General features: G+C 41.3%; 1 long non-coding RNA gene across 1 annotated transcript; it reads right to left on the bottom strand.

Moving 5' to 3' along the window:
• Positions 1–7,916: 7,916 nt before the first annotated feature.
• Positions 7,917–14,526, bottom strand: LOC125631479 (uncharacterized). Its single transcript, XR_012667232.1, has 2 exons — positions 14,310–14,526; positions 7,917–10,523 (listed from the first exon to the last, which is right to left on the bottom strand). It is a non-coding gene; the product is annotated as an uncharacterized LOC125631479 (long non-coding RNA).
• Positions 14,527–14,817: the final 291 nt, after the last annotated feature.

Below are 14,817 nucleotides of genomic sequence, written 5' to 3'. Positions count from 1 at the left end.
GTGCCTCGTTAATATTAGTCTACTTCCTCATTAAAGATTCATCAAATGCCAAAATGACCTTAGTAGTGCAACATTACGTTAAGTGAGATACTGCACCATTTACTTAATATCTAGGTATATGGTCACTTGCTTAAAATGTAGTTCAAGTAATGGGAACCAGTATTCTCTCTTCACATTCAATTAGCAGGTGATTAGAATCCTGTTTCAGAATTTCCAGAGGTAATTACGGCAAATATACGAACAATGGATGCATGTCGGTTTAGTTTAATTCAGACATTTTAAGTCCTTACATTTTGGAATGCATTTTGCCCAGCACTCATCCTCTAAACCATTATTCTCTTTAAATTGTTAAAAGCTTGGCTACTCTTACAGCATAAATCAACATGCCAAAAGACCACTCAAACCAAATAAGCTCATTGTTGAAATTCTATGTAACTTTTAGAGCAATGCAACCCCTTTGTTCATGGATTTTTATGGAAAAACACACAAATATTAGAAGTTTGTACTAACCACATGTTCTGAGGAGAAGAGAAAGAGATACTTCATCCCATCTTAAATGCAATTTCAGTTTACAGACTCATAAAGAGTATCATGACCCTATGGTTCAGTAGCTCTCATTTAAAGGAATCCCTGTCATCACATTCTTAATTCACTGGAGTTCCTGTCTTTCCTTAACAAATCCTGACATGCCCTCTTTCTCCCAAACAGTCTGTCTTATTACCCAGTTGTCTGCTGAATGCATAGGCATAATTTGGCCTGATGCATGACTGTGTTCTTATAGTGGTGCCCATAACTATGATATCTGAGTTCCTAACAAAGAGATGCTGGATATCAACAGCCTTGAAAAATAATGAATTGTCAATGTATTTTCCCATTGTTGTTCTATTTTGAGGCACACTATAAAGATAACAGATCACTGGTGTACAAGGCCTATGTGATGTGATTTGATTTGTGATGTGATTTGCAAAAAAGAACTAGATGTTGCTAATTTTAAAAATAAAACTGGATTTTATTGAGACTACTTTCGAAGCAGTATCAATCAAGTCCTTTATCTGCAGAGAACCTCAATCATGTGAGATTTGAAGATATGAATTAAATTACCAAACTTGAATGGTACTCAGTTAGATTGTAATAATTAGCAGGTATAGGTGGACTGGAAACTAGTTTTTAAAAAGTCATAGTATAAAGCCAACAGAAATGGTGGTGGTTAGACAACACCTCTATTAGTTCAGCAAACAACTTAACAGTTTTACAGGATAAGTTAGAAAATCAGGATAGCATGGCATGTTCCATAAAAGGCAGTGCATAAATATTACAACGGGAGAAAAAATACCAATCAAAACTGTGTTTCATTGGGAAATGTTTTGTTTTTTTTTTTTGCCTAAATAAAATGTTTCTTAGGAAGTATTTGCTTTCTGTGAAATATTGCAGCTGTTGAAAACCCCCAAACCAAAACATTTTGGTTCTTGGCAGAAAAGGTCAGGTTTTGGTCAAAAACTTTTTGGTTTTCCTTTTTTTGATGAAAAGTTCAAATTTTCCATCATGGGAAGGGGGTAAATTCTTTGACCATCTCTGCTAAATATACAATTGCTCCTCTCTTGCCCCACAATTTCATATTTTATGTAACAAGGACTATGAAATATGATGTATTATGGAAGAAGGGAGAGGTAGAGAAAAAGTGTTGTAAAGTGGAAATAAAAAGCAGTTTCCATCAATGAAAGTTTCTCTTTTCACAAGACATGAACTTTACATGCTATCACCCAGCTTTGCAGTGAATAGCCTGGGAGCCAATAAGGGGATGTGCTTACGATGACAAAGAGCATTTGGCACCAAAAATCTGATTTATTTCCTTATTTTTACAAAACTGTAACACTTGCCATTTGTAGCTCCTTAATTCCCCTCTCTCCCTCACCCCGACCCCCCACTGTGGTACCCATTATTATGCTTCACTTTAAAGGCGCAACCTTGGAGAGGAAGTTACTTCCTTCCAATTTACTTTTTTCATTTGCGGTGGTGTGGGGAGAGTCATTAATAACTACCATTGGCTTTTAAAGAAGCTTGCTCTGTAACAAATGAAAGCTCAGATTTGGAATCAAAACACAGTTTCATTTTATCCAATGGGAAAACTGTTTTTCCAATGGAAATGTATGCTGTTTAAGAAAACAAGTCAGGTCAAATTAAGCCACATGTTTGTGGGAAAAGAATGTAGGAGTTTGTCATACTGGTTCAGGCCAATGGTCCATCTAGTATCGTGTCTTTGACAGTGGTCATTACTAGATACTTCAGATGAAGGTCCAAAGAACTTTGTATGGACAATCATGGGCTTCATCCCACTCCTATTTATATTAATGGCAAAATTCTCAAAGACTTTGGTGGGCAGGATCAAGTTGTATATCAGTTTCACATCCTTCACCTAGCAGTGCATGCTCAGATAAGTAGCAGATAACATACAACCTCCATCGACTATATACCTTTGCAGAGGTGTTGCCAAAGTCCCTATTGTAAATTTTATGGATATTTCAGAATAGCAATCATGATAGCTAAGCCACTGAAGAGCTCTAAGCAAAACTCTGAATTTGCTGAAGAGAGGACAAAGATATACTTTTTTTCTTTAAGTTTTAAAATAATAAATCTTAAAAGGTTTTATGTTTATTTCCTAACACCAAGCATATTTACTGCAAATAATCAATGTTTGATATATAAAGATAATTTATTATTTTAATTTCCAATACTGCGACATATTATACATCTGCAGTGTTGTTGTAGCTATGTTGGTCCTTGGATATTGGTGAGAGAAGGTGGGTGAGATAATATCTTTTATTCAACCAACTTCTGCTCGTGAAAGAGACATGCAATTGTGCTACATGGAGGTTTTCTTCAGAATCTGAAAACAAGGTGGATGAGGAAGAGGATCTCTGTGTAGCTCTAAAGCTTGTCTCTTTAATCAACAGACATTGGTCCAATAAAATATATTACCTCACCCTGTCTCCAACATATTATACAGTCCATCTAATTTTTCTATTCATCTTTAATTAAATGCTTTCTCCCAGCATTATGCATATATTCTTGAATACATACACACACACAAAATCCAGAGGAAGAACCTTTATAATACTGCTGCATACATAATGTCAGGTTCTGAATCTGCAATTACACTGATCCTTTTTTTTGGAACTCTCTTACAATTCTAAACAGCTGAGCAGTAGTAACACAGTCATTGGTTCATGGTCTTTTTTCACTTCCTGCACTGTTTAGGAGCAATGGGGTGGATCTTATCTGAGAAACCTCAGATAAGATGAATAGTTCTAGTGGAAGGGAAAAAAAACAGTTTATTTATAGTTATAGAAGAAAAATCTCTTCTCCAACATTACAGTACAGAGCGTTGTGAAGATACAGAAGATGCAGAAATTGTGTTCTAGTTTCTACATTATTAAAGAAAGGTAATTTTCATGTGGACTTTGGTTAGCATATTGGAGGAAAAAAATAAAATTTTTATCAATTTCTTTTCATGTTTTTGCCTCTAGAGTTTTTTTATTTGTATGTGTCCCAATATAATCAAATAATCTTTGAAGTTCTGATTCCAAGTGTTGTACCCAGGGATTCAAACTCTTGTCTCTCTGTTTAGGTACTTATACAACTCCCAGTCACAGCAGCATCTCCATGATGTACAAATATTGGTTAATGTATGCTTGTAACACTTCACTGACGTAGTGAAGTATAGTTCCCATTTTAGAGAGATGTGGCCTAGAGGCTCAGGTTTTTAAAAGTGTCTAGGTGCCAAGTCGTATTTTGAATAGCCCCTAGTGCCTGTGTAGATGCTTTTGAAAATCCCACTAGGCACCTATCTGTCTCTTTAGGTGCCTACATAGTTTTTAAAATCTGGCTCTAATCTGGTCAGACTTGACCAAGGTCACCCAGGACCTATGTGGCAGAACAAGGAATCACAGTTAAGTGTTTTAGTCACCTTCCTCTCACTCCTAATGAGATCCCAATGAACTGGACTGAGGCAAGGAAGGATAACAATTAGATAACAATTATTCCTACAATTGGACTGAGGGTTGGAACCTGAGTTGTCCATCCTCATTTAAATCAAAGATTGCCAAACTGAGACTATGGAACAACAGAACAATGTTGTCTGCTTTCGAAAGTATTTTAAACTGGGAGTTGAATGAAATGAGGAAAAACTATATTATCTGTTTCCCAACTGTCTCCATTAGACTCCATTGCAACCATAAGAGTAAATCACAGAACCATAGATTTTAAGGTCTAATCAAATCTTCTGCTTAACATAGGTCATAGAATTTCATTGAATGATTATTGCACCACACCCAATAACTTGTGGACAAAGTAGATTGTATCCTGTTGGAGACAGAGAGAGAGCTAACCTTGATTTAATTGTGATGGCGAAGAGATGGAGAAATAAAGGACAAGACAGACATGTCCCAGAATCTAGCCTATGTAGCATATAGCACAGGTCTGAAGAGAGTTACAAAGGTGGCCTTCACACTCCTCTGATGCTGCTGGGCTGTCTGTGTGCTATGGCACTGTTTAGGGCAACCTGAAGACTGTTCTAAATTGAGAAAGCTGCCAAAGGCTCAGGACTGATTCACCCTGAGAATCCCCAAATCTGATAAGTAATTCTTTTCCACCTGCTCTGTACACCAGCAGCAGGAAATGGGGTTGGCATACAGACCACTGCATGCCTATATGTCATTACACTGACCCTGTGCTATGAGAACATCCCGCTTTACATTCGAGTGATCATGCTGTAGCCAGTCATGTCTGTTTAAAGGTCATTTTGCAACAGAGATTCTAGGCCAGGGTATGCAAAGCCATGTCAAAATGAAGAATAATAGGTGAAAATTTCAAGCTACTTTGAATCTTAAAAAACTCTTTTCAATTTTAAAGGGCATGTACATATGAGTTTTCATTCTCAGTTACTTTGCATATCCATTTAGATTTAATGCAAATTTCTTTAGTAATAATAAGAACAATCAAAGACAAACTGGGGGTGGGAGGGCAGAACCTAACAAGATGCTTCTGTGAGTTGTTAGTTTCTATTTTTGCTTTGTATTTTCTTTCATTCTACTGAACTTAATTTTGGAGCACTCTTTTGGGAATCACAGTAGAGTCCTTGTTCACTTAGACTTGACAAAACACTTCTTTGACACGGCAACTGCTTCAGAATTTCTTCACAGAAATTTGTGCTCTTTTGAAGAAAGAAACTGACCAAATAATTAGTTCAAATGTGTACAAACAATAAATAGTGAGGATGATCTGGACAATATACATGTAAATTCTGTACCCGGAAAAATTGTTATTACTTATTCAGTTGCATTAAATTTCAAAATAGTTTACCCCACCCCCAAAATATCTATTCCAATACCCTAATTTCATCCTGAATGGCTCAGATCCTGGCAGTTCTGTGTCTGCTTTGCACTACAGCATTGGGATTGAAAGCTGTTGAAGCTGATCATGAGAAGACCACTCCACTGTAGGAGGGTCTTCTAATTGCATAGATCCAGTTTAGCAACTCTTACAGCATTCATGGTTTTTCAGACAGTATAAACAGCACAGCTAAGAGAAGAGGGCATGGACTGTGTATCACTATGGCTTGCTGAACCCTGCCAGCCATATCAGTGCTTTAGGTCTATTGGTAGCCAGTGCAAGTTAGAGAAGATTTCAGGAAAAGCTGACATTAGAAAGAGGGAGTGAAACTATCATAACATTTTTATTAGAGCTGGTTGAAATTTATTTGTCAAAGCTTTTTTTATGAAATAAAAAAGTAGAAACCACAAACTGAAATTTGCTCAGTAAAAATGTTCAGTTTTAGGTAAAATTGTTGGGTTTTGATTTTTTGAAAACAGAACGTTTTTACAAAAGCTAAGAAGGTCATATATTTTCCTTTTTGTTTTTTGTCAAAAAGACAAAAAAAATTCATGGGAAATTTGCCCATCAAAATTTGCCATTTGTCATTAGTTCTAATTTATATACCAAATCACTGTGTTCATTCTCTCCCTTTTATTCATCTATATGTATGTACTGTACATGTGAATTCAGCTCTCTGTTAACTCAGTATCTGCCCATCACTTTCAAATGAAGAACCTTTATCCAAAATAAACAGACCTGCTCATAAGTTGTTTACACCTTGTTTAGAGTTAAACATAACTTGGATGCTTTGATGAAGTCATAAGCAATTTACCAGCAGTGAATTCCCGCAAAGCTCCCTTTGCTACAGTGTCTGACAGGCCTGCCAACGACACTCCTAATCTATTCTCATGTTCCTAAGGAACGGATTAAAACATGTCACATCTCTATTATACACATTCTTTTAACCCTGAATTACTTACTCAATATGAGGCAGATAGTCCCTCTGAGAGGAGATTAGGAAAGATATTAACTAGAGATAAAAACTCCTGTCTCACTTGCTCCAGAGGACAGGAAAAGAAAACTCCCTGTGATTGACAGCCAGAGAAAGGACTCAGAGAACAGTTTTAATTTCAGAATTATTTAGTACAAATTATGTATGTGACTGATTGCTGACACTGAATATAGTATCACAAGTAACACTGTGCTATGTAATTGTATTTGTATACAATACACTGTTCTTTACATGTATGCTGAACATATACCGATTGCTAATAAAACCCTATTATGCTACATAAATTCAGTAATCTCAGCTTAGTAACAGACACTGTTCTTCGCTAGCAACTACTTTTCACCAGTTAGTTTGTTCTGAGCTGTCACCAGAACATATAAACTTTTTCTCCCCACTGATGATCTCAGTAGTATGTTGGGGGCGGGGGGAGGGAAGGACCTCTAGGCATCTCATTTAGAAAATATTTTTTTTAAATTATTCTTGTTCTAGTTCCCAGAATTCACAGCCAGAGTTGCGACCCCCATTGTGCTAGGTGCTGTACGAATTCAAAGGAAGATCCCCATCCCTCTTGAAAATGTCTTGCAGTCTAAGTCCTGAACTGCCTGGTTATCAATATTATTCCTTTCAGTTCTGCATGGACCTCTGTTACTGTACCCTCTGGTCCAGAGAGATTCCATAAGACCTCTGTAGTGTGGCAAACCCATTTTAGCTTCCCAGTGTTTGGGACTGTGCCAACCCTAAGTCAGTAGTGATTAAAGACAGTGGGTGAAATCCCAGCCCCATTGAAGTTAATGAGAGTTTTGAAGTTGACCTTAGAAGTCCCAGGATTCCACTCCATAACTTAACAGAGAATAAAAGCTTGTATAAATAATTTACCTTTGAAACTGTCATTTTTTTCATCGGAGCCTTCCACCATAAGGTTTATTACTAGTACAGAATCATAATTAACACAGACCCAACAGTTTTGCCAACGTGGTAATATGTAATGAAAAAAACAGCAATCTCAAATTTTAAGCCCGGACAATTTATTCTTAACTTCATTTTGTTCTGTCTAAAACTTGGAACATTTCTGGCACATAGCAAGGTGCATTTCTCTAAAAGGACCTTTCAGTATCCACAGGCATGGCAAAACATTCTGAAAGAAAACTGTTCCTGGTTTGTTCATTCCAGCAATCCTCATCAGCAGCTAACTGCTTATTTGCCCCTCCTCACTAAAATATTAGAATGCTTTATGAACATTGTGCTGCGCCTACCACGTATCCCTTAAAGAGGTAAACTGTTGGCCCAGAACACCCACATGTAATCACATCAGCCACACTATCAGAGGCTCGTTCACCTGCACATCTACCAATGTGATATATGCCATCATGTGCCAGCAATGCCCCTTGTTACGAATTACACCTGGTAGGACACGCACACAACTGCTGCGAATTACACCTGGTAGGACACGCACACAAATGCTGCGAATTATACCTGATAGGTCATGCACAGTTCGAATCTAGGCTGAGGCACAGAAACAAAGTCCACAACTGCAGAGTTCCCAAAAGACACTAAGTTTATTACACTCGAGCGTGGTGCCCCCCTGCTAGCCAGGGGGGCACCCTGAATACAGATTATACAAAGGTTATATACTTTTTAGCAAAGCATGTTGCCCTCGTGCATCGGAAACCTTAGCCAATAAACAAACCCTTGTCTTATCTACCACCTAGCCCTGCTTGGTGCACTCCTCGTGCTATACCAGTATGTTAATTACACAGCATGGTCCTAAAGCCGTGCATCAGTAACTTTTATTATCAGAATGGGAGGCCTCACATCAAGGCCAAGAGACAGGGAGTTAGAGACTGACAAAAAACAGATACTGGGAGTCAAGGCAGGCTGGAGACAAGGAGGAGGATTTTCACAGGGATTCAGTATCTAAGGATCACTCCTCCTGGTGTATGATGTGCTGGCATTTAAACAATGGTGGGCCCCAGACCAAAATGGAGTCACATGTGCTAACTTTTCCTTAACAGTCCTCCCTTTTTTTTTTTTTTTGTACGTCAGTAAGCTATATTGGGGCTGAGTAACCACGCTGCAGGGTTAGCAACTGCCGACAGCACATATTGCAGCATTTTAGGCATACAAAAAATAATGCAAAAACAATAACAGTCAAAAAAAGTAAATACAAAATACGCTGTCCCCAAGTCCCCACATCCGGTAGCCATGAGGTGAGCCAGTCCCAGACCTCCTGGAATCCGGCATTGGTAGTGTCGAGGCTGATGTGGTGGAATAGGGCTGCCTGTTGCTTGAGGATGTGGATGTCAGTTTCCACCCTATGGTGCTGATTTACAAATACACAACAGCTTGAATTGACCAGAGCACAAACCCCGCCCTGATTTGCAAGGAGATAATCCAGGGCTAGGCGGTTTTGCAATGTAGTTTGGGATAGCTGGGTGACTTCAATTTGAAGGGCAGAGAGAGCATCTGCAGTAGCATTTGCCATTAGTTCCAAAGCAGCTGAAATGTTAACTATATCTTTTTCCAGCTCGCTTACTCCCAGCCATGGCAGAAACCATCGCACAAAGGAGTGAAAGCCTTTGGGCTGATAAGAAAGGGGGTTTAAAGGAATACTTTGTCGGTCCCTCCATACTAGATTGCGGATCTCTCCCCGGGTCAGGTTCTGGTGTACTGTCACGGTGGGTACTATAGCCCCTAAGGTACATGTACCACAGCATCCTGCTGGGAGAACCTTATAGGCTGTGTGATTGCATAACCAATACCAGCCAGACCCCTTGGGGACCGGCCACGGGGTTCTGGAGTAGGTAGAGGGGCCTCTCGCACCAGAGCTGATTTGGGTGGTGTCCTTGCACCCTACCAAATTCCCTACAAAAACTCTATTTTCTATGCCCTTACGTAGTGACACACATAAAGCATAATTACCCTGGGCCACCACATCAATAGACCATATTTGGATTGTAACATTTTAGTTAAATGTAGTGTTTGCCCATAGCTTAGCTTGGAGTGTTCGATTAAGGGGGATAGGTACCCCTACCAACGGGACCCCCTGACCTAAATATGTGGGGGTACGAATACAAATCCAACACTGCGTTCGATTTACACCCTGTTTGATAGCACGGGTTAAATTCAAGAAGCTATTGCCCTCCCATCCTTGTACTGGACTTGGGAATAGGGAGAGGACCCCCCCAGGCAAACCATACCAATGTCGACATCCTCCCCTGTACCATACAAAAAACACTACCCCCAATGTAAGTCCAATAAACAGGAACACAAAAAGTCTTGGTGGGCTATGAAGGTCCCAGTAGCTGGAAAGCTTAGTCCATGGGTTGGTCGTGGTGTTCATTCGTGAAATTGGGTCAGGTGGGGGTCCCAGCGCCAACTTAACGTAGCTATGATGGATCCAGGAACCTTTACCTGTAAAGGAGTGGTGGCAGATGGTGGGAGTAATGTTCATGGCTGTAAGGCGTTTTTGGTATTTATACTTGCCTACAAGCACAGGTTCCAGCCTCTGGAATAAACCCACTCCACCACTTTACTTCACATTCCCAAGAATACATTCTGCAACTTTCTCCCTGCCAATGTACAATGCTCCGTCTTTGCCATCAAGGCCAATTCTCAGTGTTTTTTGCAGTCAGGAATCCTTGGATTTTGGTGGTTTTAGCAGAGCAGGCTTTTCTTTCTTTTTTTTTTTTTTTTTTGGAACAGTCATGGTTTTGCATTATTCAGGGGAGAGGTTACTAACACGTCACCCTGTAGTGCTTTGGGGTTTTTTTTAGCAAATACTGAATGCAGGTTAGCTTTGTCAGTGGACAAGGGAGAGGTTACTAGCACTTCACCTTGTTTTTTTTTTTTTTTTTGCTGTTCAAAAGGAGGAAAGAAAAAAACCCCAGAAGGAGGGACAGGCTGATCAGTAGTCGAAGTGAAGTCACCTCGAGGTGGAGGAGTCTTTTTGCAGTAAGAAGCATGGGTCTAGGCAGTCAGTCCTTGGCACTTCACAGCAGTGTTGGTAGTTAGCAGGACTTAATAAGGGCCTTTTTAGCATGGGGCCAGAGTAGTCTTTTGTTGATGGACCTTTATGTAGACCCAGTCACCTGGTTTTAACAAATGGCAGGTTTGCTCAGGATTCTTGAAGCAGGACTTCTTTTACCTGTGTAACCCTTCTGCCAGGCCAAGTTGATAGCAGCAAGGGCCGGGTTCAGTACACAGGGGTTCCCTCTCATCAAAGCAAACGCAAAACTGGCTCGAGCCCCCACCCAGTGACCTGGAAAAATCTTACACACCCCCTGGGCGCCTCGAAGAGGCAATACTTCCCCTCTCACAAGCACAGAGTCTCGGTGTAGCAGAGAATCTTTAATAACATGAGGTAATGACATCAGCATTAAATTGGGGAAATACCACAACTAATGTTCATTAACCAAACCATGAGCAAAGACCCACCCCAGAAAATTGGGCCACATCCTTTCCCTCAGGTTCTTGAGTCCCAGAACCCAAACGCCTCTTGAGTCCAGCAATCCACAAATCACCCAAAGTCCAAAAAGTCCAGCCCCGGAGTTCAAAAGTTCATCTGCATAGTATTACTCCCCAGTCTGGCTAAAATGTGCCTGTGTACTGTGTGTGGGAGAAAGAGGTAAGGGGCACCTTACGTGTCCTGAAGCTGACTGCCCCACAGGGCTCTGCTCTGCTACGCCGTCTCACGAACAGCTCCGCTCCACCACGACCGGCTCCGCTCTGCACAGCTCGCCGTCTCACGAACAGCTCTGCTCAGCTCGCCGTCTCATGAACACACCGCTGTCTCATGACCGGCTCCGCTCTACCACGACCGGCTCCACTCTGCACAGCTCGCCATCTCACGAACAGACCGCTGTCTCACGAACAGCTCCGCTCCACCACGACCGGCTCCGCTCTGCACAGCTCGCCGTCTCACGAACAGCTCTGCTCACCTCGCCGTCTCACGAACACTCTGCCAGCCTATCCACAAACAGCACCGCTGCACTCTAGATCTTCCGGCTCCCCACTACTTGACACAGTGCTCAGTGATTTCAGCTCTCAGTGATTTCAGCTCATAGTAGTGGGAGCCTTAGTGCTGGTGCACCATAAGGCCAAAGTGAATGCAGCACAGTACCTGTAGCAAGACTCTTAATAGACCCAAAATTAGCTCTGACATTCCACAGTGGAGAGAGACAGAGGTGCAATTGGTGCTTCAGGCCCTCACAAAGGGGCCCACACCACCAGATACTAATACGTGCCTCAAGTCCCTCTCAATTCACAGAGTTTTGGAACCCATGTCCCTTGCCTAGCGAGTGCTACTCAGTTGATGGTGTGTCCCCCCATCATAACAAAAGGCCAAGTACAGTTCCAAGCACAGTTCCCATAATCAGGGTAATAACAATTTATTCTTCCCGCCCCAATAACAGAGACACTGGGGATCCCACAACAGCCAAAGTGACCATTTGGGCAGTTATGGCCTCATTCTAGGCGGGGTGGGTGTGCCTATGCAAATGAGATCAGCCCCTGAAGTTCTTTTCCACAACTTGCCACACCTCACCACCAGATGTCAGGGTGGAGCCCATCCTGACTCTGCTTACACCTGTAAATACAGAGACCTAACACATTTTATTAATGTCTGGCAGTGTGTTGCAGATCTCACAGCTGCTTGGGCACATTCAAGCCCCCCTCTTTCTTGGCTGTTAGCCAAATCCTAGCTCTGAGTAGTGTCCTTGGGCAAGCCAGTGTCTTATCTTTGGACCGAGCCTGCCAGCTACAGCGTTGAATTAGCTCGTCCTCCGTTTTTTTTTTTTCTTTTCCTTTTTTGGCTTTTATTAACCTGCAAAGGAAACTTTCACTTTTTACCTTTTTACTCATACACCTTTGTTTAAAAAGGAACACATGTACATTGCCCATTATACAGCACTTCAGTCTTATTGTATAATGTATGCGACATACACCCTTCTAGGAAAATGACTTTATTACAGAGCTTTGGAGCAACAAGCCAGGACAAGCACACCCACTTTTGAGGAGTCCACTTGGTACAACCTCGGGTGTCCAATAGCTTTCCTCCCTCCCCAGCCCTCTGGCTAGAAATGTGAGGTAGCCAGAAGGACCTCATGTATAATATGGGGAGTGGGTTAACCTTTCATGTCCTTGCTTCCAAAGACTGTTGGTGTGCAAATTTTAACAACAATTTTTTCAATTAAAAGATCTGGCCAATGAATTTTTTTTTTTTTTACTTAAGCAAATGTAGTAAACTTTAGTATATCACATTTTTTGATATTATTCAAACACTTTGTATTCCAAGTTGAATAAAACAAGTATCTGCATTTTGATTTAACCCTTCTATTTAGTTTTAAACTAAACTGTCCTATGAAAAATTAAACACAGCAATTCTGGCCACAAGACAAACACCACAAGACAGGACATAAAACACAGAACAGAATTCCTATTGTGCCAGTAAGTTCATGAGATGTTGAATTGCTTTTCAGCTGGCATCATTTTTTTCTAATTTTCTGAAAGACAAAAAAAACCACAGATCTACCCCTTTTGGGCAGTCAGTCATTGCTTAAAATATTTCCTTTTTAAACAAATACCTTTGTTAATTGCAGGCAAAATAGAGGAATTACCCATATTTTCTTGTATTTGTTTTATAGGCAGCCCAGGTTTCAGTGGCCTCTACCTTATCATTTAGGTAATTTACATTAAAACAAATGCTTTCCGGCTTGCTTTTGGATCCACAGGTCCAAGATTCTTACTTTAAAAAGGGCACAATAAACTTTACCAGACTTTTGATTGCCTTTTACTTTTAACTCCTGCTGTCAAACACACAGCAACCTGAAAAGGAAGACACCACCTATTGTAGCCCCTTGGAACCTAATAAGATATTAATTAAGTAGCACTGTATAATTGCATTTCTTTGGAAAAGGGCCCATTTTTTTCCAAAATGGCTGCAAAGAAACCAAGAATTCTTTTTCTTTCCAGTATTTCACAAAGTTCAACTGCTTAATTCTTTCCAGCAACTAAAGAGTTAACTTCTTACTTTCCTTTCTTAAATCACTTGCTTATTTCCCAAAACGACACCCCATTAACTTAGATTTTACCATTCCAAGTATTATTCTGGGATTTACGTTTTCCATTCCTGTAATTATTTACTCCTCTTTTTTCACTATGACCTTCAAGTTTCCAACCTGTTTTCCAATCTCTCTATCTGTTGCCTGCCTGCTTGGGCCCGATCCTGTTTTTTTTTCTCTGAACTGTCCCTTCCATGAGCACCAGCTTTGTTTCACTACCAAATTAACAGGGAGGGTGGGCTTCTTAACTAGCCCCCAGCCCTCCTGGTCTCTTTTCTTAAATATTTTCACTTACAAGGGCTACCCGAGTCCTCCCCACATGAGGCTTGTCACCTGGACAGAAAGCACGGCTAATTGGCAAGCAAGGAGGTGACGGGCATAAGTCAGAAAGCCGAGGGTAAGCCGGAGGAGGGGCAGAAGCAGGCATAGCACAGAGCGGGGCTGGAGACCCCTGAGATGAATAAGAAAAGGAGGAGGAAAGAGGATGTCCTTTCGCATGCGCATAAGCCCAGTTGTCCCATACATACCAATAATCCATCTGGGCTGGAGCTTTGTCCTCCAGCCTCCTTCTAAGCGCTGTTAATGTATCCCTAGCAAAGGACCCATCCGGTGGCCATTCAACAGATGTTTGAGTTGTTAGTGCTGGCCACTCAACCTTACATAAAATAACAGCTTTCTTCCTACCTAATCCATGGGTGCCAGAAATATTCCCCCAATTCTCGAGAATTTCAGCCAAAGGGGTCCCCTTACTTACACTCTGCCCAGAACCCATAATGGGCTACCAAAAGAACACAAAATGTGCCACCTTATCACCTAAGAGACGGCTCACATCCCCCCCCCCCCCCCCTCGGAGTTCTCAAAGGTGAACTCACCCTGTGCCGGCTGGAGCTGTCCGAGAGGAGGAGTGTAGTCTCGCTTGTTGGGGCGAGCCTACAGTCCCTTCGTGGTCGCCAAAACTGTTACGAATTACACCTGGTAGGACACGCATACAACTGCTACAAATTATACCTTGTAGGACACGCACACAAATGCTACGAATTACACCTGGTAGGACACGCATACAAATGCTGCAAATTATACCTGATAGGTCATGCACAGTTCGAATCTAGGCTGAGGCACAGAAACAAAGTCCACAACTGCAGAGTTCCCAAAAGACACTAAGTTTATTACACTCGAGCGTGGTGCCCCCCTGCTAGCCAGGGGGGCACCCTGAATACAGATTATACAAAGGTTATATACTTTTTAGCAAAGCATGTTGCCCTCGTGCATCGGAAACCTTAGCCAATAAACAAACCCTTGTCTTATCTACCACCTAGCCCTGCTTGGTGCACTCCTCGTGCTATACCAGTATGTTAATTACACAGCATGGTCCTAAAGCCA

This window comes from Caretta caretta, chromosome 2 (genome assembly GCF_965140235.1).
Source record: "Caretta caretta isolate rCarCar2 chromosome 2, rCarCar1.hap1, whole genome shotgun sequence".
Lineage (NCBI taxonomy): Eukaryota > Metazoa > Chordata > Testudines > Cheloniidae > Caretta > Caretta caretta.
The sequence above is the reverse complement of the archived record's forward strand: the minus strand, read 5'-3'. Positions and strand labels throughout refer to the sequence as shown.